Genomic DNA, 12105 nt, shown 5'->3' on the forward strand with positions numbered 1-12105 from the left:
CAAAGTCCCAGTGTATAACTGTATAAAAAAAAATATCGTTGCAAGGTGATCTCATATATCTAACCTTGTCTCAACGTTTTTCTGAAAATCTTTGTCATGCATAAGATAATCATTTACTAGATATAAGTTTAAAAGATGAAGTTACAAGATACTCCAATATACTTATATCTTTTCCAAATACTACTTGAACTACCACCATTCAAGTTATAATTAATTTCCAAAGTTCATCACATAGATGAGACTACAAGACCAGATTTGAATAGATTAAATCTTTAAAATATCATCAAAATAAAATGAAGTTACGAGATACTTCATTTGATGCAAACATCATTTTGAAAACTTGACCCTGCCAACACTCAACAATCGCCCAACCGTAGCCTTTCTATCGAAGTGCTCTGGGTAGTGTTGCAGAAATATCCAATTGGATGATGAACTCATTACGGGAGTTTGCTGCGCCAGGAAGACCACTTACGATGATCAGTCGTAGTAGTGCAACCCCACCATTTTCTACATGTAGAGGAGAACCTGTCGGATTTACTTGTCAACCATACACTGAACTCCTAAGGAATGGACCGCCTTAGCGGAACTTCCAGGCCATTTGGGCCAATATAATAAGGCTGGGCCGGCGCTACTCGGCCACTTACGCCACTCCTAGTTCAGATGAAATCCATGACTCTGAAACGTAAAGCTTGTCCCCACTTCCCCAAGTAGAAACTTGTTGATACGGCTCCACCAAGAAGTTGTATCTATTTGGAAAGGAGAACTCACCGATATTTCCCAGGCGATGCCTGTTAATGGATTAACTTGTTCCAAGAATTTTACTTCCCGAGTGTTGGGTAAGTAATCAATTCATTTATCAAAACAGCAACCTGGTTGCGAATATAAAACACACCACAGAGCCGGATCCCTCAGGTTTTGAGCGAGTATTTAAATCCCCTTCGAAAGGAGGATCTTAAAAAAATGAGTTTTGGGATCCGCTCTAACTTTTAAAAAAATCATTTTGAAGACTCGCAAAACATTTTTAAGAATGTTTGGAGTGAAGCTGATTTAATGAAGTAAATCAGTCCCCAGAATATTTAGAAAATGTCTGAATATTATTATTTAAATAATATTCCCATAAAGAATAATCTTTATAAAATAATTGAAGTAGAAGTATTAAAACTTATACTTGAAATGAATAGCAAATAATCAAAGATATACTATAAATAATACCTTAAATAATATAAATAAGCGGAGTCATACCTTTATAAATTATTAAGTAATAAGCGGAGTCATAATACCTCGAATGAATACTATAAATAATATTCATAAAATAAAGGAGTCATACATTCTCAAATGAATATCCAAGTAATATTCAATAATAATATAAACTGAGTCATAAGCCCTCGAATGAATATTCAAATAATATTCAAATAATAAAATAAACTGAGTCATAAGCCCTCGAATGAATACGCAAATTAATATTCAATTAAGTAAAATAAAGGTATCGAATAAACCTTATTCGATCCATAGTTTTAAAAACTATATCCATATATATAAATATATATATATATATATATATATATAATATACTCGGGAACATCGACTCCCGGTTTAGAAATATGTTCACCTTTTATCCCCTATACTAAGGGTATACGCAACTACTTGCTTATTTCTAGCATAGGTATTATGCAACTATAAGCATTGAAATCAACAGATAGATAACCAGATTACGAAACAGACATGCATATATACCATATCAGCATACTCCAATATATCGCAAAATTTGCTAATAACAATCATGCACTATCACAAGATAATGCATATACATATATTTACATCACAACAACAGTATATCGGGTAGAAAACTTGCCTGAGCGACTGGGGGTTACGAATGGCTCGGGACGAGTCTGGTAACCTATAAACAACAAGTAAGTTGGAATTAAACCAAAGTCACTTGTAAATCTATACTCTAACCAACTCAGACTCTAACGCTCGTTTTGCGCTTACTGATTCTCTTAAGTCACTCGAGTACCCTCGGCTCCACCATTTTTTAATAATTTAACCATTACGAGTTTTAAGGCGATTCCTTCGCGAGTGTCTTACCAACTGCCTATTACACCTTAAATAAATGTTTTATACTTAAATTAGTCATTTAAGATCTTTAACCTATGTTTCAAAGTAAGGCGAGGGGTAAGGGTTCGTTCGCGAAACGTCGTTATTTAAAATGGCTGTTTCTCCTAAACCGTTCATCGGAATCAAACGAACCACATATCAAAACGAAGCTCATAACATGAACTATCTAAACATGGCAATGGTCAAAACCTAGCAGGGAGTTCTCGGGTCCTAATGTTATGAACAAAAGCAGTCTAAAGTAAATCGGACATTACGACGGCTATGTTTACGCGATTTCCCAAATTTTTACCATTCCAAATCATATCAATCCAACTACCAATCAACAACAACTCAAGATACACATCAATGCTACTGATTTCAGTCATAATAAGCTCAAGGATCTCAATCCAATCATATATTATAACATCTCCAACTTTAACTAAACTACTTAACAATTAAGCTCGAATCATGCTTATCATTCAAATTACTACTCATCCATCCAACCCATCTCCAAACTTCAACATTCAAACTTATTACTAAAGGGTGTGAAGATTTATACCTTCCTTGGGAGGTGTTAAGTTGCTAGGAAGCCTTAGGGAGCCTCCTACAAGCTTAATCTTTCCAAAGAAATCAAGAACACAAAGTTAGGCTTTGAAGTTTCTAAAAGTCCGATTTAAATAACTGTAAAAATGAGGGTCTTACCATGCTTATTTGGAAGAGACTTGTGAACAAGAGTTGTAGGATATCTCAATACCTTTCCAACGAGCTATAGAACACAACATTTGAGTGAGTATTGAAGGAGATATGGCAGTTTGAAGTTGCTGGGTTTGTTTTAGCCGAGAGCTTTCTTCTTGAAATGGGAAAGTCAACTTCTAATTTTTGTGTTTTATGATATTTGCTTGGTTGCTTCTCCTTTTTGGCCTTGGATAATGTTTTAGCTTTTTACCATGGTAAATTTTACATGGCCCAAAATCAACCAACAAAACAAAACCCCTTGTCATGCTTATGTCATCTTGCACATGTCATAATGCTTCCACTTGTCCACACCTTGTTGGTTTGATGACATCATCATCCCTAACCTCCTTGATTAACTCCTAATTGCTTGCCTAATGACCGCTGATCTGTTATACGGTTCACTTAACTTTCGTTTTCATTTATCGTTTGAGGGATCATACCCGGGATCTTATTACTTAGGTTTCTTTAACCTTTCTCAATACATTATATTCCTTTCATGATCCTCTCTTATAATCCTTGAATTTAAATCCTTTTTATTCTGTTACCTTATACTCAATTCTTTCTGTATCTGGTAGATTTTCGGGAAAAATCAAAGTGTTCGGAATTGGATTCTGACGATCTTTACATACACTTATATACCATATAGAGTACTAATAAAATCTCAGAATATCCATAACAGAACCCCTACATAGTGTGGCATGAAAAGTTTTCTCATTCAGCAAAAACACTATTCATAAGGGTTTCAAAAATTTCCAAAAATTGGGGTTATTACAGTCTCCCCTCCTTAAAAGGATTCCGTCCCGGAATCAAATAGAAAATAAATAGGGATACTCTCTTAGCATTGCACTTTCTAACTCTCGAGTAAATTTTCCCACATTGTGGTTCTACCACCAAACTCTGACTAGTTTGATAACCCTTCTCCTAAGCACTTGTCCCTTTTCGATCTATAACCCTTTCTGGTTGCTCCCTATAGGTTATGTCTGGTCGCATGCCTATGCGCTCATATGCCCCTATTTATCTGGCATCCGAATTACATTTTCTTAACATTGATACGTGGAACACATTATGAACTTGCTATATATTCGAGGGTAGGGCTAGCTCATATGCTATCTTCCCAATATGTCTTAATATATCCAAGGGTCCAACAATTCGTGGACTTAGCTTCCGTTTCTTTCCGAACCTCATCCTTCCTTTCCAAGGGAATACCTATAACAATACTAGGTCCCCCACTTCCTATTCCTTGTCCTTTCGTGTCAAATCAACATACTTCATGTTCCCATCTTGGGCTACTACCAGCCGTCCTCTGATTAAAATCTATTATATCCTTGATCCTTTGGACTACTGCGGGTCCGAACATCTTGCGCTCTACAACTTCATCCTAACATAAGGGAGATCGACATAGTCTTCCCTCAAGGATCTCATAAGGCGATATCTCAATACTGACATGTGATCTATTATCGTAAGAAAACTCAATCCGTGTTAAGTGATCATTCCAAATTCTTTCAAGTCTATCGCATGGAATTTTATCACAACTTCTAGCACTATAGCTTTGGCGTCTCAATACCCATTCTTTTCCAGTTCGTAATCGCTACTACCTTCCGTTCCTAATATTATACTGGTTATACTTTTGCTCGTTAGCGTTCTATAACCTTTTAATAACCACGTCAACCTTAGTATCACGAATGTATTTCCATTCCGAATACTACCACAACTTTATTACTCCTTTTTCAGCTGTTTCTATTTCCCAAAGTTTGATCAATCATATAGAAGTAAATGAATTTGTTGAGAGATCACTATGATCATGAACACTTGTTATATCGCTTAGTTAGTACAGAAGGTGGCCAACCTTTAGTACTTGACAAGCAATTTAAACAATAGATGGTATCCTACTAGGCTTCTATCACACAGATAGATAGTCATTCGGCAATACCTCCCCTTTCTGGAAGGGTTGTTCTTCTCAGCTTACATGAAATGAAAAGAAGAGAAAAGAACGAATTGAAGAGAATTGTATATATGAAAAATATACTGCCACAAAATATCTGGCTTGGAACCTACCTCTGAACTATAGAGGTTTGTCATAGGAGAACAAAACATATATGTATTTATATCAGCATCAAGTATTATAGCATCGTATTTCCCATGCCTAAATATTTCTATTCCGTCCATCATTCTATGGACCCATGCTCTTCCTCGAGCTTATACACAATCACCTTTGAAACTCCCTCGATATCGAAAATCGAATCTGGGATCTCATTCTAGACATCATCGTTACTAGAATTCTATGCTTGCACCGTAACCTTCCTCGTATAATAATATGACTCTCTATTGATAAGAAAGAATAAATATTCAATAGGTAGATACTCTACTTAATTAGTCTATCAATGTTCTATCAATGATAACTTATACACTACCATGACCCGATTAGTGGTACTCAATCTCAACACCCATTCCAATACAACTCTCACGGGGGTAATCAACTCATTACTCGTGGAATCATTACTGCATTACTATGGTCCACCACTGACCTACTGTCGTCATTCACCTTTCCATAAAATCTTAATATCTAACCATACGGAGTCCATACATGTCGTATCAAATCCTTCTAAGGAGGTAACATAATCACCATTCATGATTCATGAAGAACACTCCTGATCCTAACATACATACATGACATGAAGCAGATAAAATTGCAGAAGAGTTTCAATCAAAGCAACGATAGCAGGTTAATACCATTCTAAATCATATGCCTTAAATAGAAGACTTACTCAAAGGTTCGTCTAGTCCTTTTTGAAACATGGTCCTGGCTTATCTCAAGATAGGACCTTCTAAGATAGATAGCCCGTTCATGGCGATTACACGAATTAAACCTTTACCAACTACTATTACGGTTGGGTATTGCACAGTCATCAGGAGGAATGTCAATCTTCCAAACCATAATACAACCTTCGCAGTTTTAACCATCATCACTGTATTCTTTTGGCACAAGCGCCTATAATTATCCTCTTACCTTTAAAGTGTCGGCCACCTCTTTAGCCTTTCCTGATAGTAAAATTTCCTTACAGTCAATGTCATTTTAACCACCTCCAAATACATTTTCTACCTTATTTCAATCACAGCTTATGTGAAGATGGTCTCAGTCTTTAGAGGTTAATCACTGTCATGACTGACGCTCAATCATAATTAGAACATCTTTTATCTTAAGTCCTAATTGCCCTGAACAATTTCGACCATTACTGGTTCGATCCATACTTTCTCGTGGTTTAACACGTGCCTCACTTGGCAACATTATAATTACGTCATATTTCCTTTATCAACATTTCTATTCTTGAGAATTTTGAATATTACCTTTCTCCTTGTAAAACCTCTAAGGTTATCCTTCAATCGTTCCTCCTGTATTCCCTAGATACAGGGCATATCACAATACCATTTACTAATACTAGAACCATTGTCTATATTCTTCTGAAAAATTTCTCCACTGATTCTTAAAGGTTGTTGTTACCTTAACCCTTTCCCAATCATACTGTCAAAACTCATACTGTCCCTATTAAGGGTGACATGCCAACCTTTATGCAGTCCCCTACGATTCATTTTAAGTTACCAATGTTCTATCCTTAATTCCACCTTTAAAAGGTACCTGCGTCCTTCCATGGATAAATCAAGTCATATATCCTTGATAGATTATCTTATTCATCATTCCCACCTCGATAGTCTATACCTAACTTCATAATAGCATCCTTATTCAAATTGAGGTCAATCTATATGGCCTCCAAAAGATAACAATGGTCATCCGCTTTTCTTTCCTGATTTGGTAATGATAACATGGATGTTCTGGAAGATATTGGTCATGTTCAACGTGAACTTCTTCTTAATAATTCCTTATTTACTTTTGTTGTTTATCTCAACAGTCACCTCAATGTTGGGATACCTCCCATACCTGGCGTCTCCCTTTCTGGGTATCGAGCCACCGGTCTTACATTTCACATTATTGAAGGTCACTTCCTTCATCCAATTTTTCCTGATTTCTTACTTTCTTGTCTCCTCAGTCTATCCGTGTCTCAATATTTATCCTTCGAACTATCTCAAGGTTTCCTCGAATCCTCCCAACTTAAAGGGGGTACAATATATGTATCTCTTATGCCTTCAACCATCAATTTTAACTCATGGTGGATCATCATCCTGACGATTACATACTTTTCTATTTCTATTGCTATGAGTCTTTAGGGTTTCCTCAAACTCTATTGCCTTTATATTCCTTTCCACTTCAGTTTCTTTTTATTTTCCTTTCTCTTATCATTATTTCATGAACCAACACAACATAAGCATTGATTTCAAATATCCCGTCATTCTGGATTCGCGTCTTCAGAACGAATCTTAACAACTTTTACAGCTTAGATTCATAATTCATCATACTCGTCTGCCTTTGTTCTGGCTCTAAAGCTTTTACACTATCTCCATAACCTTGGGAAGTACTTTCCTGAAAACAATTGACTGAACTTAAATCAGTTTATTATAATCTCTTGCTCCGTGCCTTCCTTGGCCTTTCACCAGTGGGTGGTCTCTCTCTTAGGAGGGTAAGTGACAAAAACAGTCTTTTGTGATTCGTCAGTCATTCAGAATCTCAAATGATTCCTCTATTTCCTTTAGCCAGGCTCTTGCCTCGACTGGGTCAACCTGTTTCTTGGAACTCTGAGAGCTTAGAGACTTACAGGTCCTGAAAGAATTTCCTATCATATTGTTTCCTCAAGGTGGTGGTTGGGGATAATAGTCTAAGTTCTGTCTAGACAGGTCCATGAATTGCCGTATAGGAGTACCGTCTCGGGTCTCCTTTCCTTACTCGACTTTCTGTTTCCTTAGTATGAAATGTTTCATCCTACTCCCCATAATTGGGGTCATCTTTTAATTTAAAATCCTCATTTTCCACTCCATTATGTCATGGGTTCCTTCTATCTTGATGGCGACCTCCCTGACTATCACGTTCAGGGTTTGCTCTAAATCTTATTCCTCAAACTATGGCTCTCATCTAAGTTCTCATCCTTACGCTCTCGAACTTTCGGAACACAAATTCTATAGGAATACCTCATTATTCCCTTATCATCTTTCTCGGTATTAATCTCATATTTATTTGTTGGCTCTCTGCCTTCATTCATCACCTTTCTCTGGCACCGTATGCTCTTTTCCAATAATTCGGTCTCTATTGCAATCTCAAACAGCTTTTCGGTACCGGCTCCGGTTACCTTCACTACTATTTCCATTTTCTCAAAATCTCTTATAAACTCTCCCAAAGACATTATCATCTTGAGTCTCTCCTTTTTACTAAGGGCATCAGCCACCACATTGGCTTTCCCCGAATGATAAAGAATCTCCCAATCATAATTCTTGATTAGCTCTAACCGCCTCCTCTGGCGTATGTTGAGCTCTTTCTACGTAAGAATGTACTAGAGCTCCTATGGTTTGTGAATCTCACACTTCTCTCCATACAAGTAGTGCCTCAATCTTTAGGGTAAAACTATTGCCACGAGCCTAAGCTCATGGGCGGTGATATCAAATTTCATATTACCTTAATTGTCTTGACGCAGATGCGATTATCTTGCTGTGCTAAGAAGCACCCTAATTCCTTATGCGAAGCGTCACTTACAAATCACAAAATCTCCTTTTTCCATCCGGCAATGCCAGCACAGGGGCCATCACCAACCTCTGTGTAACACCCCCAGATCCGGGGTCGGGGATCCGGGTTGTCACGGTCTTTCTTTCCACAATATCACTTCACTTAATTAATAATAATTAACCTCATACTGTGACCCCACACTAACACACACCACAACCCGTTATAGTCTCAGAGATGAAATTGAAATAAGTACAAGTCTTTGAATCCACAATTTAAAATTATTACAACCCAAAATGATTACTTGATAATTTACAGTTAATTGCCATTATCTGCCACAAGTTATAATTATACATAATTTGATTCTCAAAAGTAGATGGTCTAAACTACAATGGATCTACCTCTGCAGCTATAGCAGCTACAATATCAGCGGGAAGACGCGGGACGCTTCCCACGCGCTTGCGCTGGGTCTGCTGGAGTCTGGCCATCTCTCCTAACTGTTGTTGTGTGATGAAGAAATAAAGCAAGAGTGAGCCTTACAGCTCGCAAGATAATATGTAGTGATAACAATAATACAAGTATCTAAAAGGATACTTACTAGAATCTTTATCGTGTGTAAGATAATTACTTACTAGATATAAGTAAAAACAAGGAATGAAGTTACCAATACTTCCCCACACTTATATCATTTATAAAGCTACTTGAACTATCACCGTTCAAAGTATTATAAGATTCACGAGGTCATCTTATAGATGAGACCACAAATAAAACTTGAAAATATTTGATCTTTGAAATATTTTGAAAAGAGATGAAGTTACGAGATACTTCATTCAATGGATACACCAATAAAAATGTTTGACCCTGTCAATGCTTCGGCAACCACCCATTAGTAGCCTTTCGATCGAAATGCTACGGGTAGTGTTGCAGAATTATCCAAATGGATGATGAACTCATTACGGGAGTTTACCGCGCCAGGAAGACCACTTACGATGATCAGTCGTAGTAGTACAACCCCACCATTTTCTACATGTAGAGGAGAACCTGTCGGATTTACTTGTCAACCGAACACTGAACTCCTAAGGAATGGACCGCCTTAGCGGAACTTCCAGGCCATTTGGGCCAATATAATAAGGCTGGGCCGGCGCTACTCGACCACTTACGCCACTCCTAGTTCAGATGAAATCCATGACTCTGAAACGTAAAGCTCGTTTCCCCCTTTCCCCAAGTAGAAACTTGTTGATACGGCTCCACCAAGAAGTCGTACCTAGTTGGAAAGGAAAACTCACCGATATTTCCCAGGCGATGCCTGTTAATGGATTAACTTGTTCCAAGAATTTTACTTCCCGAATATTGGGTAAGTAATCAAAAACTCTTTTACCAAGACAGCAACCTTGTTGCGAATATAAAACACACCACCGAGCCGGATCCCCCAGGTTTTGAGCGAGTATTTAAATCCCCTTTTTAAAAGGAAGATCTTAAATATAAAAATGAGTTTTGGGATCCGCTCTGACTTTTAAAAATCATTTTAAAGACTCGAAAACACTTTAAAGAGTGTTTGGAGTAAAACTGATTTAATGAAGTAAATCAGTCCCCAGAATATTTAGAAAATGTCTGAATATTATTATTTAAATAATATTCCCAAAAAAAAATAATCTTTATAAAATAATTGAAGTAGAAGTATTAAAACTTATACTTGAAACGAGTATTAAATAACCAAAGATATACTTATATGAAAGTATTATCTTTATTTGAATAATCGAAAATAAGTTTGATTATTAACACCTTATTCTTTAATAAAATAAAGAATATATTTCAGCAAATAATCGGAGTCATAGATCCTCAAATGAATATTCAAATAATATTCAATAAATAATATAAAAGAGTCATAAGCCCTCGAATGAATATTATAAATAATATTCATTAAATAAAATAAAAGGAGTCATAAATCCTCGAATACTATTCGAAATAATATTCAATAATAAAATAAAGTTTCAAGTTATCGAATAAACCTTATTCGATTAATAGTTTGGAAAACTATAACCATATATATATATAAATATATATATATATATATATATATCCATATCCATATATATACAAGATTACTCGGGATCCTCGACTCCCGGTTTTTAGAAAATATTTTCACCTTTGAGTCCCTATACTAAGGGTATATGCAAGATACAACTATCCTTTAGCATAGGTATTATCAGATAAACCAACAGATATATATATCTCAAGAATATAAAACAGGCATGCATATATACCATATCACATGCTACAATATATCGCAACATTTGCTAAATAACAATCATGCAATATCACAAGATAATGCATAAACATACATTTACATCACAACAACAGTGTATCGGATAGAATACTTGCCTGAGCGACTTGGGGGTGAGAAAGGCTCGGGACGAGTCTGATAACCTATAAACAACAAGTAAGTTGGAATTAAACCCAAAATCACTTGTAAATCTATGCTTTAGCTAACTTAGACTCTAATGCTAGTTTTACGCTCACCGATTCGCTTAAGTCACTCGGGTACCCTCGGCTCCATCATTTTTAATAATTTAATCTTTACGAGTTTTAAAGCGATTCCTTCGCGAATGACTTACCAACTGCCTAACACACTTACCATAAATGTGTCACACATTAATTAACCCTTTTTGGTCTTTAACCAACATTCCAAAGTAAGGCGAGGGAAAAAGTTTCGTTCGCGAAACGCCGTTACTTGAAACGGTCGTTTCTCCTAAACCGTAAATCGGAATCGGACGAACTACATATCAAAACGAAGCTCGTAACATGAGCTATCTAAACATGGCAGTGGTCATAATTTAGCAGGGGGTTCTCGGGTCCTAATGCTATGCACAAAAACAGTCCAAAGAAAATCGGACGTTACGACGGCTATGTTTACGTGATTTCCAAATTTTAACCCATTCACAAACAACCCAAATCAACCTCAAATCCAACATACAACCATCCTCCATCCTTATCACATCATAACAACCCCAACCAATTCAATTTAACCATTCATACTTATGCTTAAACTTTACTTTAATCATTCTTAAGTTTCTTTAAATCAAAACCACAAAATTACCATTTCATTTCACTACCATTCCAAATCTCAAACTCTAATCATAACAACAACTACAATAACATCCTACTCATCAAAATCACCTTATAATATATAAGAACCTAGGGTTTGAAAATGGTATACCTTCCTTGAAGTGATGGGTTGAGCTAGGAAGCCTTAAGAAGCTTGGAGAAGCCTTAGGAAAGCTTGGATCTTTAAGAAAAACAAGAAAAAGTTCAAGTTAAAAACTTGAAAACACTATTCATTGTCTTCTTCATTGATTAAATGGAGAAGCTAGAGAAAGAATTAATGGCTTAAACTCATGATATAGCCATAACTAAGCATAAAGATGGTTAGGGAATTTTCTTACCAATTAAGGATGCTTGGATCTTGATTTTGAGAATTTTAGCTTTGAAAAAAAGTGAAAAGCCGAGAGCTAGGTGATGAACAAATGCCTTGGCTGATTTTTTTGATTTTTGATGAAATGATTTGCTAGCTTGGTTGGCTTGGTTTTGTTTTTTAATTTAGCAAATTACTACCTTGCCCTTGAATTTGTGTGGTCCTTAATCAACCACACCTCCCTTCTTCCCATGTCATGCTT

At 36.3% G+C, this 12105-nt stretch overlaps 1 long non-coding RNA gene across 1 annotated transcript; it reads right to left on the minus strand.

Annotated features, from left to right (window-relative positions):
• Positions 1-1579: 1579 nt before the first annotated feature.
• On the minus strand, positions 1580-2984 carry LOC141693443 (uncharacterized). Its single transcript, XR_012563125.1, has 3 exons — positions 2797-2984; positions 2654-2705; positions 1580-1897 (listed from the first exon to the last, which is right to left on the minus strand). It is a non-coding gene; the product is annotated as an uncharacterized LOC141693443 (long non-coding RNA).
• Between the last annotated feature and the right edge of the window lie 9121 nt (positions 2985-12105).

This window comes from Apium graveolens, chromosome 10 (genome assembly GCF_009905375.1).
Source record: "Apium graveolens cultivar Ventura chromosome 10, ASM990537v1, whole genome shotgun sequence".
NCBI lineage: Eukaryota > Viridiplantae > Streptophyta > Magnoliopsida > Apiales > Apiaceae > Apium > Apium graveolens.